Below are 18,672 nucleotides of genomic sequence, written 5' to 3' on the forward strand. Positions count from 1 at the left end.
GTTACTGCTACTTCCATTTGCATTTTAAAATCTCTTTGAACATTTTAATATCCACATATCCCACAGTATTTCCTTCTCTTCTTTCAAGACACACATCAGCCTGTTATACTGGCCACAATGTGCATATGTAGTCTCCTATGAATACTACTCATATCCTAGCTGGTGTGATTGCTGCGCCTGGAACCCAGTGTGAATGGGTTAACCCGTGCATCTACACACAGTGGTATGAAGACCTCCAAGGGCATGTTTTCCTTGCAGAGAGGTCACATTGACTCTCTGCATCCAACTTTTGTGGCAGTTTGAAGCTGCACTGAACTATATGGTGCAGAAACACAAGCTTGATTACTTCTTTAATCTGTTTCCCAGATAGCTATGGGAGAAACACTCTTCTTGATCTTTCTTTTCCTCTCACAGACCATAGGAGTTTTCTATTTTCTTCTACCTGATGGAGGAGTCTATCCATTCACTAAGCATGGAGTTTAAGAAAATCCTTTTTAAAACCATATCACCATTAAGAATACTTGTTTGGGGTTCTAATTATCACCAAATTTAGATCAAATCTATTCAAAAATAAACCAAGGAATTTAAATGGAGTTGCTTTTTTAAAACTGTGCAATGCACAGGCACATTAGGAACCTCAAAATGAAAATAATTCTTACCTTATATGCGCAGGGTTTTGATTTATATTTTTTCTTTTTTTTTTCTTTTGTGATCTGAGGTGTTGTTTTCTTCCATTAGTAACTGTTGCAGCTGCTGACAGTCCTACTTAAGATCCTTGATGGTAGCACTTCACCATCGAAGTCACTGACACCTCCATATTTCCCTCAGAATGACACAAGGATACAGATCAAGGTGAGAAACCTACTGTTCACTATAAATGCAGAAATGCTGATCATTATGTACATCCCTGGCAGGAATTAATTTAATTGTTGTGTCTAAAAAGCTGATTGTATAATGGTTTACAGCACACAAAATTTCCCTTTCTTCCTTTTCTCTTTCTTTTTTTTTTCTCTTTTCTTTTCTTTTTTCTTTTTTTTTTCTTTTCTCTTTTCTCTTTTTTCTTTTCTTCTTTTCTCCTTTTTTCTTTTCTTTTCCTTTTCTCTTTTCTTCTCTTTTCTTTTCTTTTCTTTTCTCTTTTCTTTTTTTTCTTTCTTTTCTTTTCCTTTTTTTTCTTTTCTTTTTTCTTCCTCTCCTCTCCTCTCCTCTCCTCTCCTCTCCTCTCCTCTCCTCTCCTCTCCCTCTCCTCTCCTGAAATTGTAGGCAACTGGTGGCAAATAAGGGGACATTTGAATGAAAAACAATCTACAACAACTCTATAACTGCTCATATTTGAGCTTAAAGGTTGAGGAAGATAAACTAGTCCTGGTAACTCATCTGAACATTTTTTCCTACCAAATGCTTTTTGAGCAAGTGTCGTGGTTTAAACCCAGTCAGGTAACTTGTTCACTCACTCCCAGTGAGTGGTACCGAGCTGACAACAATCGAGGTCCGTGTCCCCCCCCCACCGGGGTTCTCCCCCACTCCCGGAGGAACGGGGAGGAGGATCAAAAAAGTGCAACTCCCACGGGTTGGGACAAGAACAGTCCAGCAACCAATGTACACAAATCACCACCGCTACTATCAACTACAACAATGATAAGGGAAAATAACAAGGGAAGAGAATACGATACCACCGGCCAAGAAAACGAGTTCCACCCGGAAGCCCGTGTCCTTCCGGGTAACTCCGTTACCCCTCACCCCGGGCATGACGTGCTGTGGTATGGAATACCTCCCTGGCTAGCCCGGGTCAGGCGCCCCGTCTCTGCTTCCTCCCGGCTTCCCCTCCTCCCTGGCAGAGCATGAGCCTCACAAAGTCCTTGGTCAGGGTAAACATCACTTAGCAACAACTGAAAACATCGACTTCACCAACACTGTTCTCAGACTGGAAGTCAAAACACAGCACTGCACCAGCTACCACAAAGGAAAAAAAAAAAACATGACTGCTACTGCTGAACCCAGGACAGCAAGTAAACAGAACTTTTATAAAGAGATAATTGAAATAGCTCCATCAAAACATGCATGGGCATGACAGTCAGAGAATACACATGCTAGAAGAGGAGCTGTAAAAAAAAAAAACCCACTGTTAATTTAGTGGAATTTATCTTGAACATCAGACATAATAGCTAAGTATGCAATTATTTTCCAGAAACTAACTGAAAATATTTTTTTAATTTAAAGTATCAAGTGACCAAACAAATGCTTGAAAAATCTAGTTCTCCAAAAGATGGGAATTTTTCTTACAAGATTGCTCTCAATTAGAACATAAAACAAAACAAAACAAAACAAAACACCAAACCCAGACAAAACAGGGATTTTTTTCTTTACAGATGAAGAAAGAAATTTTTGTAAGCTACTAATTAAATTTAAAAAATATATTTTAGGTACAGCTTACTTATTAATCAAATAGATATATACACATATCTAAATACTGTAAATATAATTCTGAGAAGACTCATAAACTTCCAGTGAATTCTCTGAAAACAGTAATTACTGTATTCTACTGTAATTATAAAGAAACTCTGATGTCTTTTCTGGCTCCCAGCTACCAGTGCATATGAACACCTTACAGTGTTTAATGATTTTGATTTCAAACCACTGATATGGGAAGAAAAAGCTACACTTCTATCACAGAGAGAGTAAAGGAAGACTAGCACATAGCATCTTTAAAAGAGTAGCATGGCTTTGTCCCAGCCACACTGGAAATCAGTGAAGCAGCCCCCCATCCTTTATAAGGAATAACCACTGGACCACAGTTTCTCTCCATCTCTTTGTTTAATGGCCACATCTTTCTTAAAGCTGAGTTCATGTTAAGGTGAGGATGGACCCCAGAACTTATTGACATTGAGAGTCTGCTCAGGAGATAACCACAGCTAAGGCAGCTTGTGGAGTACACTGCAGACAGATCTGCACTGATAGGAACACAAGGAAACACTTCTGCAGTGCCTGTCTAAATTACAGCAGGCTTTAGCCCATAGTATTAATTGCTCACTTCCAAAGAATGAAGAGGCCATTAAATATTTCAATGAAACTGGAAATAGTGCAATTCTGTTCTACATAAGTGTGTGAAGCAGTGGTTCAAAGGTTGTCTCTGAATCACGGGCCTTATATAAAATCAGCCTGCCACCATATTAGTGTCATATGGTAACACTTTAAACACTTTATTTGAGCATCTCATTTAGGAAACAATTACTGTAAGGTTTTGTCTAATGTAATTAATAGGTCAAGCAGCACTTATTAAGTCTTTAGGCATTAATTAACATTTAAAAATTATCACATATGACACATTAATTAGATATCAGTCACTTATTAGAACTACTGACATTTAATAAGCATTTTAATTTATACCAAACTATCCTGCTGTATATATTTTTCCAAAATACAAGTACCTGCAAATAGTACTTAAGGATTTTGACATGTTAACTCTAATTTTGTCCTTGTAATTAGCATGTACATGGAAACCTGATTTATACCTTATATACTCTGGTCACAAAAACATACCTATGTCTTTTCAGTTCACTAATAAATAACAAAATATTGAATAAGAAGCATAACATGCACATTAAAATAATTTAAAAAAGCATAATAGATATTAATAGCATCTTTGTCCTCTTTCTGTGTCAGATTTGAAATTAAATCCTCTTGTGATTCTACTGTCCTGTCCTGAGGAAAGAAATACAAATGTCCAAGTATTAACTGCTGACCTCTGTCACCCCTTAATTATGCATTCTTGTATCTTCTTTAATACTTCCCTCGCATATCAAACTCCTATTGTCGAGATCTTGTCATTAGATGCTTCACAGGTATGACCTCTCTCTTGGCCTAATTGCACTTATTATCAGTCAATTTTTATAATACTAACTGGCTACTTAGGATGACATATAAAAACCCTACAGGTTACCCAAACTTTGCAAGACTAATGTCCATATTGGCAGCTTGACAAGAGCCAGAGAGCTATGTTTCTTCTGCACATACATTTGCATATTTTTTCTCATTAATATATGCACTACCCCATAAGATTCTCATATATTTGCAGCTTTGATGAACTAATAAAAATCACCTGTTTAATCATTAGATGTTTCTTGTCTAATGTACACCAATGAGATAAATTAAGGAAGAATTTTGGAGTGTGCAAATATGAAAACTTTCCCAGCTTTCTCTGTACTTGCTTGAAGCTTTATTGGGCTGGGTCATGTGGAAGAGGGAGTCTGTATGGCAGTAACCTCCAGCAGGAGGGTATGGGGTGCTTTAAACATGTGATTCCATGAGGTGACAACATCCTCACTTCTCTGGCTACTTCTATTCTGCTCAGTTAACTGCAGCATTTGGTGCTGGGACATACCTTACAACACTACCTATGTGAAGCTACAGCCAGAGCCACAGAAGACTGTTAAGTGCAAGTCAACCACAGGAGTTTCACCTGCAATACATGAGGCTTAACAGATTTGTAGCACACCTGCGATGGTTTAATTGGGCAAGCACAGATAACAAGTATTAAAAGCAAGCTCTCCAGATGTTCTGGGAATATACATATGAGAACCCATACTGTCATCATTCATTACAGCTGTTAGCTGGATTAAGATACCAAACGTAGGATAACTTGCTGCAATTTCACCTTTTCCTTGCAGTTTTGACCAAGCCTAAAGGTAATTAATTGGCTTCATGCAGGTCTACACAGTTGTTCTGATGAGAGTAAAAAATCACACCAATAAGGAATGAAAAAGTCTATTGACCTCTTTTTTTTGGTTGTTTTTTTTTTTTTTCAGGTAGAAAATCAAAAGACAGTTGGCTTGAAGGCAAGATTACAAAGAGACCTTGCAACACTGAATCCCACACCAGGTACATTCTTTAGCTATGTCAGACTTGGGGATCTAAAGAAAAATAATTTCCTCAGGTCCCTCAGTAGTTCACTGTCAATGATGAACATCACCAATAAATAGCTCAGACCAGAAACAAAACTCATTTCTCAAGTATAATCCATAGCATTTAGTTAAATATGCTGACTTTCTATACAATGCATGAGGAGGATTAGATAGGATTCATAACAGACAGCATGCTGTGCAAGGTTTATAGAACAGAGAAGGTCAAGACTTAAATCCTGCGCTTGTGTCAGAACAGTTTTACAACTCAGAAACCTCTCCTGCACTAATGGACCTGTGTCCCTCCTTTCAAAATAATTGGCACCTCTTTCCTGTAAAACACAGAGGTCAGGTGATGGTGTTTCTACTGTTTAGGTGGGATTCAGACTGAAGAAATTCAAATACATGTAATTCTGTGGCTTGAGATGCTGAAGTATCTTTTCATTTTGCAACTATGCTACTTTGCAGAAACAAATGTAAAACTCACTGGGATAGAGAGAAAAGCGTGTGCTGGTTTTAGCTGGGTTAGAGTTAATTTTCTTCATAATAGCCAGCATGGGCTGTATTTTGGATTTGTGCAAGAATCAATGTTGATAATTCAGGGATGTTTCTACTACTGCTTACACAGAGTCAAGGCCTTTTCTGCTCCTCACACCATCCCATTAGAAAGATGGCTAGGCGTGCACAAGGAGCTGGAACGGGACCCAGCAAGGACAGCTGACCCCAACTGACCAAAGGAATATCCCATACCATATCATGTCGTGCTCAGCATATAAAGCTGCAGAAGAAGGAGGAATAGAATCATAGAATCAACTAGATTGGAAAAGACTTTTAAGATCATCAAGTCCAACCATTACCCCAGGACTGACAAGACTGCCACTGAACTGTCACTAAGGACCTCATCTACAGTTTTTGAACACTTTCAGGGATGGTGATTCTACCACTTCCCTGTTCCAACACCCTTTTGGTGAAGAAATTTTTGCAGTCTAAACCTCCCCTGGTGCAGCTTGAGGCCATTACCTTTTGTCCAGTCACTTTCTACTTGGGAGAAGAGATCATCCCCCTCCTTGCTCCATCCTCCTAAATGCAATGGAAGGGGGTGGTGTTTGGAGTTTGTCTTCCCAAGTAACCATCATGTGTGATGGAGCACTGCTTTGCTACAGATGGCTGAATACCTGCCTGCAGAGAAGTTGTGAATTAATTCCTTGCCTTTGCTTGCGTGCATGGCTTTTGCTTTACCTATTAACCTGTCTTTATCTCAACCCATGAGTTTTCTCACTTTACCCTTCTGACTGTCTCCTCCATCCCATCAGAGGACTGAGGAGGTGAGTGAGCTGTTGTGTGGGGCTTAGCTGCCAGCTGGGGTTAAACTGAGTTAAATGACCACAGTACTTTTTGATGCCCAGTTTGGGGGTCAAATTCAAGTGACAATAGTCATCTATTGAAAGAGAGAATGGCTACCTCTTGACCCCATCTCCAAGGACTTTTACAGTGCTTTATAAATCAAAAAGTGAATGAATCCATAAGCAGGCCTAGCAACCAAGATCAAAACTCATCTTTCAAAATTTTAATCCCCTGTCATGGTTTAAACCCTAGCCAAACAGCTTGTTCACTCACTCCCAGTGAGTGGTGCTGGGCTGAAAGCAATCATAGCCCCCCCCCCCCCTTCCCCCCCGAGGCTCTCCCCTTCCCCGCTCCCGGAGGAACAGGGAAGAGGATCGAAAGAGTGCAACTCGCATGGGTTGAGACAAGAACAGTCCAGCAACCAATGTACAACACAAATCACCACCGCTACTACCAACGACAACAATGATAAGGGAAAATAACAAGGGAAGAGAATACGATACCACCGGCCAAGAAACGAGTCCCACCCGGAAGCCTGTGTCCTTCCGGGTAACTCCCAGTTACCCCCCACCCCGGGCATGACGTGCTGTGGTATGGAATACCTCTTTGGCTAGCCTGAGTCAGGCACCCCGTCTCTGCTTCCTCCTGGCTTCCCCTCCTCCCTGGCAGAGCATGAGCCTCACAAAGTCCTTGGTCAGGGTAAACATCACTTAGCAACAACCGAAAACATCGGCTTCACCAACACTGTTCTCAGTCTGGAAGTCAAAACACAGCACTGCACCAGCTACCATAAAGGAGAAACATGACTGCTACTGCTGAACCCAGGACACCCTCACTGAAATGTCATTTAGGGTGCTTGCTCTTTCCACTGCCATGCATCTACTTGGCAGAACTTGTCATTGTCTTGTCATCAAAAGATCCCTATTTTCTTCTTTTTAAGCCTACATTTATGACTGATTTATTTTCATTGACTTTTAACTGACATTAGCGAATTATTAACTCTGCAGGATAAATTAAATTTTAATTTTAATGTCATTGTAAAACACCGTGAGCTGCCTCAGCGTGATAAGATGCTATAAAAGTTTAAACTGTTGTTATAAGTTAGCCACCTGTTCAAAACATTAGAAATCTAAACATTTAAATCAATCACAGTGCATTGGATGCCCCATCAAGACTAATGTTGATAAATTATACTCTTAGCTCTATTTGATACAGAGTCATTATTCTCCAGAATGTAGTATGTTGGACTTCGTTTTGTAGAGTTCTAGTTGGGGTTGCAGTGTAATTTTTCAAAATCCTAAATACACTCCAATGCATATTTTCCAATCTGCTAAATTGCTGAGAGATTATCTTGGCTAGACAGTACCTTTGAGGCTCTGTCTGGTGTATGAGACATATGCAGGAGATGTACTGTTTCTGAATGAGTTCCTGGAAGTACTGTGGAATGGTAGAAAGGCCTATACAGAACTTCATACAGTTCTTGCCATCTCTGGGCCAAGTCAAAAAAATTGGATACAATAATGTCTGGAAAAAAAACCTATACCTTTCTGTCTCAGGAGACAACAGATGAATCTGAAGGTTAGAGCAAATGAGATTTCTGTCTTAGGCATGTTATATAGATAGGAAAAAAAAATCTGGATATTCTACCTATAAAACAGGCTAATATTTTTCCCATGACTATCTCATCTCTTCACATGGTAAATTCACTTGGGTAAGTACTATTTCTTATTGAAAGCAAGAGGGTTATTTCTATAGTTCCAATAAAGAAAGGCAGCATACTAAGCCTGCATATTTTAACAGACTTAGTTCTGCAGTCAGGGAACTGACTTTACTACCTCCTGTTCTTCTTGTGCTCAAAAAAGTTTGTAAGTAAACCAAAAGGCACAGAGTTCGTAATTTTATTCTAACTGAAACAATCTTCAGCAGCCCTGCAGCTGGGTGACCTCTTCAGCTCATTCATTATTTTCATTCAGATGAATATAAATTCTAACACTACACAAAAAAGCTATATTGTCTGAGACAGGTGACAGCAGACTCTTCAGTTTCCCTTCGTAATACATTCCTGCCAATTCCTAAAGTAGGAATTCAGTGAATAACTCCCCAAATAGATAAATTTTTAACTCTGTTATTGAGGAGGAAAAATATGTAAAAGAGGATTTAGCTGACTACACGAGGCTTATCATGGGTTTACCATCCATACCCATCTAGGACTGTGCTTCCTGAGCTCAATGTCTGTGCATAGAATACTAAGAATCTGTGCCCTGACAGTGATTACTACTATCAGTGTAACTGCTAGATGACTGAGGGACAGGGGACCATACACAGGTCCTGAGGTTAAGAGGCATGAACTGGCATGCATCTGTGTTGCCGACAGCAAGCTTAGAGCACGCTCTCTGTGCCTACATGACATAGCTCTATGCCCCGCCTCTCTCAAGTACCTGTGCGCTGCTCCTACGAACACAACATGTAATTACTAGTTTTGTGAATTTTCAGTTCAAATTGTTTAAAAAAATAGTGAAGGCCATGGTACATCTTTCTGTCTCTGAACACTGCTGTAACATTTTAACATTTGTGAATATATGTTGCATGCTATGAGATGTCCTATGAGTGGTTCAAGCATTACTCTCAAAAGAGTGCTTTGCAATGACCCAGAGCATGACAAAGAAGAGAACAAATAAGGCAAAAATAAAATCAAATTCTAGTGTCCAAGTTTTCTTTCTGGGACTTTTGTTCACTGTCCTGGGTTTAGCAGTAGCAGTCATTTTTTCTACTTCTTAGTAGATGGTTCAGCACTGTGTTTTTGACTTTTGGCTTGGGAATGGTGCTGATAGCACCGATGTTTTGAGTTACTGCTCAAATGTTTCACCTGGCCAAGGACTTTCTGAGCCTCACGCTCTGCTAGGGAGGAGGGGAAGCCAGGAGGAAGCAGAGACAGGACACCTGACCCAAACTAGCCAAAGAGGTATTCCATACCACAGCACGTTGTGCCCAGGATGTAACTGAGAGTTACCCGGAAGGGCTAGGACTGCAGGGTTGGACTAGTTATCAGTTGGTGGTTGGTCAGGCTGGGGGGGGGTGAGTTATTGTTTGGCGGGTGCTGAGGTGTTGTATTCTTTTCCCTTCTTATTTCCTTTATCATTGTTATCATTGGTGGTAGCAGTAGTGATTTGTGTTATACCTTAGTTACTAAACTGTTCTTATCTCAACTCGTGGGAGTTGCATTCTTTTGATTCTCCTCCCCATCCCTCCAGGAGCAGGGGGAGGGAGGGCGGGGGGGGGGGGGGGAAGAAGGGAGGTGAGTGAACGAGTTGCATGGCTGGGTTTAAACTATGACACTCGCCAAAATAAAACTTTCTTCATTCTGACCAAAAAAATAGTGAAGTTAAACTTATAGATTATGATTTAGACAGTAGGTTGTAGGGGCTGGGGGGGGGGGGAGGGGGGATTGAATATCAATATTAATATCAAATTACTCTTTTTCCTAGTACAGACAAGTCCTTTGCAGTTTTGAAAAACTTCATTGTGTCTTTCTTTAGAACTGTAATTGCTGTTTGCCTCACTCCCTGTTTGGAATTTCTTCAGTAACTTAGTAATGGAAAGCTAAATGCTGTTTGGCAGCTTTATTTCACAGAATTGTGTGGAGTATTTCTGTTGTAGCGTTCCTCCATGAAACAATTCTGTGTAAGCTACAAGTGATACCACAACAAAGGGGATTATTGAGACCTGACATACCATATGAACTGTCATTTCTGACAAATGTAAATGCAAGAATGAAATCCTAGGTAGAAAATAGGAACATACCAGCCGGGGTTGAGGGAAAGGGCGTCAAAGACTCTGCTTCCAAACTCTCGTTCTTTACCTCTGTTTTTATTTCTTTGCCTTATTTTTATAGTGTATTTCCTATTCTGAATTTTCCTTGTGTGTAAATTTACTTTCTCTTTTAAAGACGCCATAGAGACCAGCACGGACTGTAATATGTATTTTCAGTAATGGCAGACATTTCATGCTGTGAAGGGTAGTTTCTGTTAGAGGAAAATACACCCAACAACCTAGGAGAGGCGAGGTGGACACTCCTTCGTGCCCCCAGGTCTGACTGGTAGTGAGGTAGTAGATGTGCTCTCAGCAGGCACATATATACACCATGTATATCCATATACATAGCCAGCCATACAGATCACAGATAAGACACACACACAACACCTTTACAAACATAGACAGCACCAATGGCCTTAACCTGGTCTCCTCTCTGGCTGAGCAGGATAGAGGTTCCCTAGTGAGACTATATACATACATACACACAGTGTGCATCCCTCCAGCAGCTGGGCTCAGACACTGTCCAGTAGCTGTCCCTGAATCCCAGTCTCACAAGTTGCTGGCACCTAACATTCAAGCCCCCAGGGCTGCAGTCCACCACTCCTGTTGCTGGTACAGACTGTCATACAGACACACAGAATCACAGAATCTTTAGAGCTGGAAGGGATGTCTGGAGATCATCTAGTCCAATTGCTCATCTAGAGGAGGTTACACAGGAACATGTCCCGGTGGGTTTTGAATGTCTCCAGAGAGGGAGAGTCCACAATCCTCCTGGGCAGCCTATAGAACTCAGATTGGTGGATTCAAAGTCCAGAGTGCTAACTACACACAGTTGGTGAGGACTTCCCTGGTCCCAGCAGCTCCCCATGCTCTCATCCCTAGACACACTACTAGCCCTTGGAGACCCATCCACCTCCTTTCTCCTAGTCACTTTGTCTTCTTCATCACTAGTGATCCCACACTCTCTTGCTCACCTGCATTCAGTCCAGTTGCTGCATCACAGGGCATCTGTGACTTCGTCTGACTCTTGTTGCTGCACTCACGTCCCATGAACACGCACATATGCATCCACATACACACACAGTGAGTAGAGAGCCCTCACTTAGGAATGAGTTAGAAATTTGAAGAAGATAGGGTAAACTGCACTTGTCAAGCACATGTCATAACCAGACAAGCACACAGACTAGCTAGCTATCTACATGTAAACAGCCATTTTTAATGCCTAACCCTCTTTTTTCCACACTGTTCTCTCCAAATCACCTCTCTTGTGGCCCCCTGCTCCCCACCCTCCATCCCTGCCTCCTCCCATAGTAAAAGCTGAACTGCTTTTCCCCTGCATCTCATACTGTGTTCCACACCTCCAGGCAGCAAGACCCTAGTTTGGTTATCTGGAGAGCCGTTCCTGATATCTTTTTGTGGTGGATTCCATGCCTGGACAACAGGGTTGACGTTCTGCTGGGACAGCCCTGGGAGGGACCTATTTGCTCCTCAGGAGTCCTTACTTTATTTCCACAGTAAGTATTTTGATGAGCCGAATGCCCCTAGTGAGGCACCTTGGAGTAGTCCAGCAAAGTATTAATTGGGGTCCTCCTCCTGTTGTTTTTTTGAGCTCCTTTGTTGGTAGTCAGGTTGGGTTTATTGCACAGCCTAACAGTTTTAGCCCCCTATATTAACCTAGTCCTTGCTGCAGATGTCACATACCAAGCTTTCAAAATTTCATTTGATTTAATTGAGTAGTTTCAGTCTCAGTATTTAATTGGGAATAACTGATTTACTCTCATTCTCTGAAAAAGAGGCATAAATGTCTTCCCCGGCTGTGAAAACACCTTTAAAGTGGTGACCAGAATTAAGTTATTTTTTATAACTATGCCTACAGAATCCATATAGTTCTTATCTCTTCAGTATCCAAGGATCATGCAGTCTGAGTACTCCTTAACATAATTTTCCTGTCTGAGGTGGAATAATTTATGCCCAAGAACTTTGCAGAGGTGATAAGAAATGGCTACTCCCATCTTCCAGCAGAGACTGTAACGCAGTGGCTTGCCCTGTGCTCACCACCTGTACCCTGAGCTGAGGCAGGTGCTAGACGCATATCTGGTATCTAAGTGAAGGTAATATTCTCCCCATCAATCTGTAGGACCCAGCAGAATTATGTATCTCCATTCAGACCATGGAAACATCAACATCTTTAAAATAATTGACTCTGCATTTGCCAAATCTTTGGGCAATAAATAACTCTCTAGTCTGCACATCTATTTTTCAGAAGCAGCAGAATTTCACAGTCTCATTTGCACCTGGGTTTTTTGTTAGATATGTTTGTACTATCCTTTAATTATTACATTTCATGGTAATTGTTTTTTGCTTTGATAGACACAGACTTGATTTTATACACAGTGTACCCATTATGAAAAGCTTTCAGATTTTCAAAAGGTAAAAAGCAGACAAGAAAAACATTGAGAATTCTATATAAAAGCATAATAATTTGGTAATATCCAGATAAACAAAACTTTGGGATTACTAAAATCGCATGTTTCTTACTGACATTTGCAGAACAAGCTGATTGCAGAAGTGAAAAATTGAAAATAATTATATGATGTACAGTAAAATTTGGAAGAACTTTTAGAAAATTATCCATTGAGAATGTAAAATATTTCTAACTTGTCCATGTTGCTAGATGAAATCCCTCTCTTACCTGGGTGGTTTGCTCTCTGTTGTTTTTGCCCCAGCGCAAAATAAAATATAAATGCATTATCGAAGGGCAAAAGAAAGTTTAATATTTAAAGTATAGAGAATGAAAAAAATATTTAATAAAATTGTGTGTCTACCTGGGATAATGTCATATTTTTTCATAGCTCAGAAATCTGCCAAACAACATATAACTGTATACAATTGAACTGGGAAAAAAAAAAAAAAAGTTTCAAGGGAGTATTGTACTCTGGAGTTCATTTAACCTGTTCTTAAAAAAAAAAAAAAAAAAAATCAAATCACTAATACAAGTAAAGAGCTGCTCTAAGCAGTAGCTGTCTGCTTAATTACTAAGGAAGAATTTTCTTAAGGGGAATAACTTCTTACTTAAATTTTCAAGGTCTACAATATAGGGGTCTGCATCAGACTTAAGTGATTAAGCCCTTATTAAGCCCCAGGTGAGCTAGGTGATTAAGCCCAGAAACTGATCCATCTCACCCTATGTTCTACTTCTGCAAATGGACACTACAAATACAGCCTGACCTCAGTTCTAGTGCCATATGTAGGTATTCAAGATACAATGACCTCTCTTCCTGTGGGGTTTGCAAATATAACATGGTACTTACACAGAAGGTTTGTCTGTAGGCAAAGAACCAAAGGTCTTGTGGAGGTATCCAAAGGTACTCCTAAACAACAGATAGGACACTAGACACCTGTGCTTAGGCAAATTTAAAATACCACCTCATTTCCTCTCAGATGAAATCCATCTGAGTTCACCTAGTACACAGGCTATTACCATGCTGTATGCTCTGTTGTGATATCTATTAAATCCTTTTCTTCTCTACACTTTAAGAAATATAATTTTAAATGAGATAAATGAAGTAAACTTCTCCAATCAATTCAACATTAATAAGGACCTCAGCCAGAGAACTCTTTCCAGCTTTAGGCAAGATAATTTAAGGATAAAAAAATTGAAGAGAGCCCAGTAAAGAGCCACAAGAATGGTGTGGTAAATGTGAAATTTATATAAAGGGAAAGTTTTGTGGAGAAAAAAAAAATAACATTTTTTCCCTATAGATTCCATATGGCACTGGAACAAGGATAAATTGGCATAAGTTTTAGTGAAGAAGTTTTAAAATAGAATTTAGAACTTTTGAAACAATAAGATTTTGTGCACAAAAATGGCTCTTAAGGAAGATAATGGTATCTTGTTCACTGGGTATTTTAAAGCATAATACAAAAAATAAGCCCTAATGGATATTTGAGGTGGTTGATTCTACTCAAATACTTATCATTCACTTTTTAAAGAAATGATCAGATGGGTGTTTCAGGTCCTTACAGTCCATACTTCTGTAGTTTGTTAAATGATTACTTAGCTTCAGCCAGCTTGAAGCTAGGTTTCTAGCTTAGTCTAATCCTCTAAACTATCCTGACGGTGAATGGCAAGAGAAGGGCAAACTCAGTGATTATACAGTTGGCTTATACAGTATATGGTTGGCTTTCCGGGCTGCAAGCAAACACTGAAACCTGCTCACATTAAGTTGCTCAACAGCCAACACCCCCAAGTCCTTCTCCACAGGGCTGCTCTGAATCTCTCCTCCGCAGGGCTGCTCTGAATCTCTTCTCCGCCAGCCTGTAGCTCTGCCCGTGATTGCCCCAACCCAGGTACACGACCTGATTCACTTGCTGGGATGTCAGAGTGTTAAAGAGGTGAACAGTGAGATCATGATTTGAGATGAGATACAACTGTGCCCTCATGTGTATCTAGCCCCAGAAAGTGGAAGTGCTCTACAGATAGATGATAGAGACGTAGCCTGCATCTGTCTGTTGATTTTAGGGGAGCCCAGACAATTAGCTTTAGACTGATTTTTGAAGATGAGATGAATCTTTTCTTTCCTGAGTATAGGAACTTTACTAGATCAATATCTTTGATAAATCCTGCTTTGTGAAGCTAACTACATAAAGTGATTCCCCAAAAGAACTCAGGACAAAATTTATAGTCATAGGTCAATCTTTTAGGACACTGACAGGCAGGCCCAGAGTAATGATTTTCACAGAAATCAGGAATATGAGACTTCTTAATTTAGGAATACATTTATAAAATTGTGGATGTATGAATTCAGGATAGAAAAAAATTTTACATCTTTTTTTATAATGCATGCGTGTTCTTATAATGATAAAGTCTTGACTTGACTTCAGATGTTACACAATGTCGTAATATGAATGGTTATAGGCTATCTTATGTTTCAACATGAGAACATGGTATTTTTTAGAGCTATCTTCATTTAGCTTTACAGATTTTTTACATTTAAATTCAACTTTTATTAATTAAATTCTATAAGGTATGAATGTTGAATCTTTACTATAGCAAAACTACATGAAATTTAATAAAAATCCTCATACAGTTAATAGAACAATTAAAATTAGTTAAATAATCTGTGTCTGATAGTATGCATACTTCACATAAGATAGTCAGGCATGAATTTTAGGTGGGGCTGCCTCCCTTCTTTTTCAAAAGCAGCTGTCAAATAATACTAGTAATTGATCTTCTGTTACTATGTTTTTCTTTGTAAGTATAGCCAACATTTTGAATATACAGATTACATCATCTGAGAATCATTAATCATGACTACAATTATCTAGATATCTCATAAATTGAAACTAAGCTTTAAAAACTCAGGTAGTTTTGGCTTCCAGGAACTTCTGTCAAGGAGACTAAGAGAAAAGTATTTCTTCTACTGAATAATAGAGGCAATTCTTGAGTCAGTTTTTCTAATGCCCTGGTGCAGTACCTCAGGTACTAATGTCTGGAAACAATGTAGTAACTCTCTGGAATGCACATGAAGACATTTCAGAGCCAGAGGAAAACTATGAAAATAAATTCATAATTTTCTGTTTCTTCCTAACATAGATGATGGAAGAAATAACACGTAAATGTTCAGTGTATCTAAGATAAGTCAGTTGGCTCTATGACAAAAGAGGGCAACAAACAAAAGGCGGACTTGTAAATGTGGCTGACCAGTTCCCTTGATTGTATATATAAGATAAGACCAAGATTAAATATGGATTTACTGGTACGATAAATTTGTTTTTGTATTAATCAAATAGATTCTCGCCTATTGTTGCCATTGGGTATGTTCACACAGGCAGTGCCCATACCAGAGAAGTATTGTACATTGCTCCAAGTAAAATCTACCCTAGGATATCTATTGCACCTGCTGAAGTCTTAGTACTCCAGTAATAGACCTAAAAATGGTAGTTAATTTTAAATTTATATGCTTTTCTATACAAAATTTCATGAACAGCTGCACTTTTTGATAAAGAAATTTTGTCAATAGATAATGCTTTAGATTCTGAACCCCAGGAGAACACCAAAGGAAAGTTTATGACAGGTGAGACATATCTTTGATTAGATTAGTATTAAATGTATGGAACATAAATGAAATTCTGCAGCCTCGGGATTAAAGGAATATATAACTAAGGGGGTTCTTTACTGAATATTTCATCCTTTGGTGTACATAACTATCTCTGATGTTACTTCAGAGGAAGAGTGCCACAAGTTGCAAAGAAGAAATGTGAACCAAAGGAAAGATATAGACATTCCAGACTATTTTCCAAACTATTCTTGTATTCTGAAACATCCTGTTGCCTTTATATCTTTTGTTTTTTTTCGATTTTTAATTTCAGACAGATAAATTACAGCTTTGTATTTGTTGCTTTAAAGCAATGAGGAATAAAAGCTGTCAGAATCTTTTAGCTGTTTGTTATCAGGATACTGACTATATAATTAGAGTATTCCAATTAAATCTGATGGTTTGAATAGCATAAATCTGCCTTAGAATACTGAACATATAAGAAGAATGAACAAGAGTGTATCATCTATGACCTGTGATTCTGTAGTGTTCTAACTGATAATGCAGTGGGGTTTCTTCAGGATGTGTAGGTCAAGAGAATATGAATAAATATATTTGGATGACTCCTTGCTTCATGACCAGTTGGCATCAAATTATGGAAAGTACTACACTAACATCAGCAGAGATGACTTAGGTTTAAACATGCAGGCGTAAGTGAAAAGGTGATACTTGTAAACTTGCAGTTTAACACTGTATTTACACAAAGAATTCTTATTTAATAAGAGGTAAACATAAATGCTGAATCTTGCTGATATTTAGCAGGGTTTGGTTCTCCTAGGTTTACCGTGTAAGCTTGCCCCTGGACTTCTATTTCCAAAATAGAAATACACAGATGAAAAAATACTATGCAAATGCAAATGACTAGTTAATAGGATTCTTGGTGTCCAATAGCATCTACAAGTAAAAAGAAATTTATTTTTTAACATTTAACACTTTTGTTAAGAATATTTTTTACTTCCTTTCTCTTCTAACCATCAACATATTGCACCAGTCATTTTAAAAGCTGTTTCCCAGTATTTTCATTGCTATTTTGTAACAAAGTTTATAATTTTGGCTTGTCCCCTCCTTATTTTCTTCAGCAAAAGCAATGTCAAATAACCATTTAATGAGTATCCTACTATGTGAGACATTTGCCTAACCCAGGAGCTCTGCAAAACCAATTAGAAGTGTACATACGCAAATTAGATGCATATAAGCATGACTAATCTCTCAACTCTTTCCCCCCAAAACTCAGGACTCGGTTGTAGCTAAACTCATTTTGAAAACAAAGTTTGAAGAGTCTTTTGATGATCTATATGTTGTGAAAGTCTTAATATCTAAAATGCTTTTTTAATTTTATAACCCATCTCCTTACCCAAATGGATACACTGATGTATTTGCTCCTTAAAGCATATACACTTCAAACGTCCAGGCAGATGATTGTATAAAATTGCCTTTAAAAAACAAACAAACAAACACTTGTTATCTTCTTTTTTATTGATTTTGGGTTTGGTTTTGTTTTTCACATAAAGCCTTCTGTGAAGCATCTGAGAAGACAGAATGGCCAGACTACGTGTTTCAAGGAAGACCAAACACAGACCAGGCACACGGGTATTTGGTTTCCCACAGATGGAAGTTCCACTTGAGATGGCCAAAACAGTTCAGCATCCAGGTGCAACTACAAAAGAACATGTGTCCTCAGTCATGTCTGTGAGCAATCTGCATACATGCTGCGGTTGAACTCTGGACTGGCAACTCAGTCCCATATAGCTGCTCACCCCCCACCCTGCAGTGGAAAGAATCTCAGGAGTGAAAGTGAGAAAACTCCCAGGCTGACATAAACACAGTTTAACAGATAAAGTAAAAGACATATATGGCAGCAAAGCAAAACAAGGAATTCATTCACCACTTCTTATCAGTAGGCAGCTGTTCAGCCATCTCCACGAAAGCAGGGCTCCGTCAGACATTAAGGATTATTTGGGAAGGCAAATGCTGTCACTCCTGAGACCCTCCCTCTCTCTTTCTTTCCCCAGCTTTGTTGCAAAACATGGCATCATAAGGTCTGGGATATTCCTTTGGTCAGTTGGGGTCAGCTGTCTTGTCTGTGTCCTTTCTGAACTTCCTTTGCATCCTTAGCCTACTTGTTGGTGGGGTGTTGTGAGAAAGAAGGCACTGATATGTGCAAGCACTGTTCAGCAATAACAAAAACATCCATGTTTTATCCACACTATTTTCATCACAGATCTATAGCATAGTATCATAGAAACTACTATGAAGAAAATTATCCTAGCCAAAACAGTACAAGATGTCAAGTATGAGTATCTCACATGGCAATAGGTGACTATGGGTAGTCCATTGAATGAAATCCATACCCATCTAAAAAAGATAGGCTTTAATAAAACAAGATACAGTAGTGTGAGCAAAAAAATAATGACATTTCAACTAGCTTTTACAACAAAAATATAATTTATGAGAAGCATGTCAAGCAAAAGGACAGGCTTCTCTCCTCAGTATCCTTTCATTGGGGCAATACACTGTAATCT

The 18,672-nt window shown here is 39.0% G+C and overlaps 1 long non-coding RNA gene across 1 annotated transcript; it reads left to right on the forward strand.

Annotated features, from left to right (window-relative positions):
- The first annotated feature begins 446 nt into the window (after nt 1-446).
- LOC134173104 (uncharacterized) lies at nt 447-17,739 on the forward strand. Its single transcript, XR_009968123.1, has 4 exons — nt 447-852; nt 3,661-3,839; nt 4,803-4,875; nt 17,662-17,739. It is a non-coding gene; the product is annotated as an uncharacterized LOC134173104 (long non-coding RNA).
- The last annotated feature ends 933 nt before the right edge of the window (nt 17,740-18,672 follow it).

The sequence above is a fragment of the Pezoporus occidentalis genome, unplaced genomic scaffold (genome assembly GCF_034315485.1).
Source record: "Pezoporus occidentalis ecotype Australia unplaced genomic scaffold, CSIRO_AGI_Poc_V1 ctg5, whole genome shotgun sequence".
NCBI lineage: Eukaryota > Metazoa > Chordata > Aves > Psittaciformes > Psittacidae > Pezoporus > Pezoporus occidentalis.